At 45.3% G+C, this 5,768-nt stretch overlaps 1 long non-coding RNA gene across 1 annotated transcript; it reads right to left on the minus strand.

The window, feature by feature from the left end:
* Window positions 1-3,719: 3,719 nt before the first annotated feature.
* On the minus strand, window positions 3,720-4,270 carry LOC116185851. The gene is made up of 2 exons (XR_004150752.1): window positions 4,071-4,270; window positions 3,720-3,783 (listed from the first exon to the last, which is right to left on the minus strand). It is a non-coding gene; the product is annotated as an uncharacterized LOC116185851 (long non-coding RNA).
* Between the last annotated feature and the right edge of the window lie 1,498 nt (window positions 4,271-5,768).

Genomic DNA, 5,768 nt, shown 5'->3' on the forward strand with positions numbered 1-5,768 from the left:
AGAGAGGAAGAGAGGAGAGGGAGATGAAACGGAAGAGAAAGAGGAGAGTAAGATGAGTTAAGCGTTTAATAAGCTTAATCACGCGACAGATCTGTGAGATACAACTTGCTTCGCCTCCGTAGCGAGGCTGTAGCCAACCAGCAACCCTTGCAGCGTGACCCCTTCTCCCTGTGTTTCTCCTCTATGCATGCCACCCTCGCTCCGGCTCACCTCCTCCCTGTTGTACCATCTGCTGTTACTATTTTACCGGCGGTTCTACGAATGTACGAGACTCGCAGCACTCGCCACCCGTTCCACCGCACGACCCTCCGCCACCCGTCCCCCCACCACCCGGCCCACCCAATCTACCCTGTCCACCCGGTGTTCACTCGATCCTCTCGGTCCACTCGGTCTACTCGGTCCACCTCGGTCCTATTAACGGAAAACTGTTTATTGCCAGCGAATAACGGATCCACGGGGATTACACGTGGATCGCCACTCTTTATCATGCTCGACGATCTCGTACGACGATTGCGAGGGTTGAAAATTCGAAATCGATTAAAACATTTTTCTTTGCGAAGGAACTCGTTACTTTCTTCCCTTCCATTCGTCCCCTTCGTATTATACGCGGCGTTCGTATCGAAGAACGGATGGAGGGAAGGGAATCGATGATCGATCTCTACGAACGAAATACGTTGGAAATTTAATATCGATCGAAAAGAATTCTTTCTTTACGAAGGAATTCATTTTCTTCTTCCTTTTTTTTTTTTATTTTGTATTCGATTCTTCGTTGGACAAAGAAAGGAAATCATTATTCATACTGCGATGAAAATTCAAAATTGATTGAAAAATTTTTTTTACTTTCACTCTCTTTCTTATTTCTTTTCCGTTTCGTTGGACGAAGAGAGGAAATCGAGAACGAATCATTCGATGATCTGCCTTTCTTCCTTCGTAATCGAATAAATTATTCACACTTTGTTGAAAATTCAAAATCGATCAAAAAATTTTTTTTACGAAGCAATTTTCTTTTTTTATTTCTGTTCTTTTGTATTCGATTGGACGAAGAAAGGAAATCATTCATAATTTGCTTTTCTTCCTTCCCTCATACGTTTGACACGTTGAACGAAACGAGATCGAACGGATCACCATACTTCGTTGAAAATTCAAAATCGATCGAAAAATTTTCTTTACCTTCACTTTCTTTCGTTCAGTTGCATGAAGAAAGGAAAATCGAGAACGAATAATTCTTCATAATCTGCCTTTCTCTCTTCGTTCATATATATTTATCACCATTCCTCCTATTAAGATTCAAAATCGATCGAAAAATATTCTTCCACCTTTCTCTTATACTCGGATCTCCAGGGATACTAACGAATAGTTTGCCAACACGGAACATTTGGCATAACCGAATGTTGGTTCTCTTCAACGAACGTTACCGGCGAACAATGAGACGGAATCGCGCCGGGGATTCCAGCCGGAATTGCATCGTCGAAAATCGGGGGCTCTTCCCGAATGAAAGGTCGATCGATGTGTCTCGCGAATATTCAAAGATTATTCGAAGAACGTTTCCCCCCTTCTAACACCGATCCATAAAAAAACATAATCCATAAAGTCGAGAGCTTCTCTATTATTTGGAAAATTAACATGTTTTCTTCCCCGCCTAATCTAAGGTTCGATGTCAAAAAAGGGAGAAGAGAGGAAGGATGGAAGGATGGAAGAAAAGAAGGAAGAAAGGAAGGAAGGAAGGAACGGGTGGTGGAAAATGGATGAAACACTCCGAGTGGCGTTAAGGCGACGGTATTAAGGCAAAGGTGGACTGGCTTCAAAGGTTTTCCAAAGCTTTCGTTTCAGCCGCGATGGTGCGGTACGCGCGATTAGATCGTCAACCGTGGGATAATTGAGGAAGACTGTCCGATGGAAATCCCCTCTTCTCTCGGCTCTCCCTCGGTTTAGTTCCGGCACCGACACTCGCCCTCCTCACGGAATATGCATATTTAACGAGTTGCCAAGTCCGTGGCCGCGAAAGACGCCCTTCTTCCCACCCATCGTATTCCCAAGAGACGAGCCGCTTATTCGGAAATTACCCAAGTTTCTCACCCAAGAGCGGTTCGCACCTTAACCGGAACCGATCATTCGTGATATTTCGCGTTTCGGTGAAAATCGATATGTATTCGAAATATAGCGAGAGAAAACGAAATTTCGCATAGCAAACGAATTCTCTTTATACGGTGTTTGTAACCTAAATCGATCAACGAAGGATCTTCTAGTAAAATTTTCCGTTGAAATCAAAGGACGATTACATTCGTGTATTCGTATATAATATTGACTGACAAGCGAAAGCTAACTCATGAATATATATGTTCTATAAATAATTAAATCCGCAAGAATAAACGTTTGGAAGAAAAAAGAAGTTCATGAATACCTTCTATATAATTATATAAAGTATCTACACTATCTACGAATATTTGCAAAAAAGAGAGAACGCCTAATCAAACATAACCTGCGAAAACATTGACATCAATGGTGGGCAAAATTTAATAGTTACGAAATTAAAGTTACTTACATATAATAATTTATTGTTGATAATAATTATATACAGTTACGAATGGTAAACTTTATTCTATTTATTATTACATTTTTAACCGATCACTTTTTTAACCGAACAGCGAGTCCACACCTTCCATACACTTTCTATGCACGTTGCACGAGTGTTGAAACGAAAGGGAGCAGAGGGCAGCAGCAACGATTGCAAGGAGAAAAAGTGGGTGACGAGTTAGGCGGTCGACCAAGATTAAGAGCGGTTTTCAACGGAAAGGTTTCGCAGCGGGCCGTGATGGGTCGTGATGGGTCCCTCTCGTGGTGGATCCTCGCATAAGTGGAGGGGGGCGAGGAGAGTGAGTGTGACGGTGGCGAGTCCGCGTGCATAACGGGCGAGCGGCAGCATTGATACGGCCGGATCACAGCCACCGGACCAATGTATTTTACTGCCCCGAGGCTTAGCGCTATCGAAGCACGCAGTCACCCGCCATCACTCCGCGCACGAGTATGTAGTGACGGTAATAGTCACTATATCATTGGCTCTTGGTAATACCCTGGCTGCTGGCGGTGCTGCTGATGCTTCCCTTCGCTCCTGCCCCCCCTCTCGCGCTCCCGCACCACTCCCCTACCACTTTTCGTTCCCCTTCGATCGCCATCCTCCTCCTCCTCCTCCTCCTCCTCCTCCACCCTTCTCCGCTACTCGCACGTAATGTTCGAAATGAAAATGAATGTATTTCGGATAGCGATAAATACCGCAGCGATTCGGTCGCGTCGCGCGATTCTCTCGCCCACCTTTGCGCCACTTTCGTCCAGCCTTTAAACGACGCGTCTCCCGTATCTGTGTATACACCGTTTATACACCGCGAATACGCGAGTTATATATCTTTCGCTCATTATTATTATTTATTTTCTTCGAGAAGGGAGATTTTTCTTTTCCTCGATTCTAATTCATCTCGTATTCTCGAAAAATTATGCGTATCACACGAGTCACAATTGGTCGAGAAAATTATTATCGAGCGAGGTTTAATTTAATTAGGGCATACGACTGGATATATTTCATTTCTTTTTCTTTTTTTTTTTTTTCTAAAATGAATTCCCTTCGATATTCGTATCCTTTTCTCGCAAATTACAAATGCACGGAAACTTTCAGAGTTGCGAAATCATTCGCCGGATCTATCTCTCCAACGAATTCTCACCTTTTCCAAAAGTTTGGAATCATTCCTGCGAATCAGAAAATATCTTCGGAGACGTAACCTTCGTAACTTCCTAATAAAAAGAACCGAGATTTGAATAAATTTTCAAAAATTTTTCACCCGATATTCGTAACGATGCAACGATATATGCAAGAAAGAAATTTATCCATTTGTCGGCGTACGCGTGGAACAAAATCGTAGGAGGAGAATTATCGGGACGCGCGATAATAAGATTGACGTGGATGTCGATGTTGTTGGGTCCGGCGATAGAGTTTCGCTCTCTATCTCGTCCTCGGTCGCGGCTTTGGATTCTGGATAGGAGGGAGGAGGGGGAGGGAGATTGATCCGAGGTAGCATTACTTCTGGTTAGCCTCCGAGCGACACGCTGTTAGTCTTCATTCCTCCCATTCTCCCTCTCTCTCTCTCCTCGTAACCAGCCGCAAACTCCAAGCTCCTCGCTTGATTGCGTCTAGTTAGAGCCATGCCAGACCCATCAGTCGTCTGCCGCGCTCGTTCCACCACCATTATTTGTCTTTCCATTTTAAGAGTCTGGAAAGGTGTTGCGAGTCCCCGACCCGTGGCTTACCTATCTATACCTACTCATGTAGGTATAAGCCAACTTTAAAAGAACTGTAACCCCTAATAATACGCGCGCACACACACATATATACATACGTATATATATATACGTATATATATATATATATATGTTTTTCTCGTTGGAGAAAGGATCGACGCGAAATTGGGTGACGGAGGGTCACGGGTTGCCATTTTCTTGGCGTGACGGAAAGTGAATAGCGGGTTGGTATGCACGCGGGCTAGGAGAGCGTGCATACGTATACGTCTGGCCCTGGGTGTACGGGGCACGTGAAATCCGATCGTAATTTTAGCCGCACCGCGCCTGCTAATCCATTCATACGCTCTCCGAATCCTCTCCTCTCTCTCTCTCTCTCTCCCTCTCTCTCTCTCCCTCCCCCATTCTCATTCTCATTCTCGCATTCGCTATCTAGCGCTCATGCNNNNTACTCTTTCCCTCGCCATTGGTGCGGCGATGTACACACCAGGTCGGATATATCGGCCGGTATTTCAGCCGCCATGCGGAGGTAATGGATTCAGAAACGCGGCGGACACCGCGCGCCCCGTGTTAATAACAATCCATACTTATTGCCCGCATATTTTACCGATCTCCCCCCGCACCCTGCCGCTTGCTACCGACTATATTACAACATATGGAGAGCATAAACTTTTATGGCTACCCTTCTACCGCCGCCCTTCCACCTCCTCCTGCTCCTCCTCCACCTCCTCCTACTCCTCCTTCTCCACCGACCACCTTTCGCGCGCTACCCATCTAACGACCGGCTGCCTGTTTCTATCCCCCTCACCCACCCCTCATTCACTCTCCCTTTTCTCTTCGCTTTTTCCCACCTTTCCCTCTCCGCGGCCGCACTCGATCGAGTTTTATCCATCGCCTCCGCTACTCTTCGTTCCCCTTTTGTTATTTACTTTTCTCGAAGTGGAGGGGGGAAGAAAGAGAGAGAGAGAGAGAGGAGTGTATCCTCTTCTTCGAATTCGATCCTCCTCTTACGAGGGAAGGAGGAATGAAGAGGTTGCTTCTTTCTTTCTTTTTTTCTTCTCGAAGAATTACGCAGTTGATAACACAGTTTACTTAGTTATTTATTCATTGAGAATATCGATTAAAAAATTTTTTTTCGAAGAATTTCCCGAACCTCGTCGTTTGATAACATAACAATCATCGCGGATCGACGCGGCAATTGCTCGCATTATATTATAATTTATAACTCTCCCTGTTCAAGGACTATTTGGATGTGAACAATCGGCACGCTGCGACAATACGCGACCTTAAATCATAATTTGGTTAATGTGGAATGTAACGTCGAATGTTGGCGGAAGCGTCGTCTCCATGTACACGCGCGCCCTCCTTCCCCCGTGGATCGGTGCGGGGACAATGGGGGAGAGGGGGGAGGGGAGAACGAGAGAGGACAGGCGTTGCTTGTTCGCCTGTTCGTTTGTTCGTTTGTTCGTTCGCCAGTTTGGCCG

Source organism: Apis dorsata, unplaced genomic scaffold, assembly GCF_000469605.1.
Source record: "Apis dorsata unplaced genomic scaffold, Apis dorsata 1.3 scaffold_298, whole genome shotgun sequence".
NCBI lineage: Eukaryota > Metazoa > Arthropoda > Insecta > Hymenoptera > Apidae > Apis > Apis dorsata.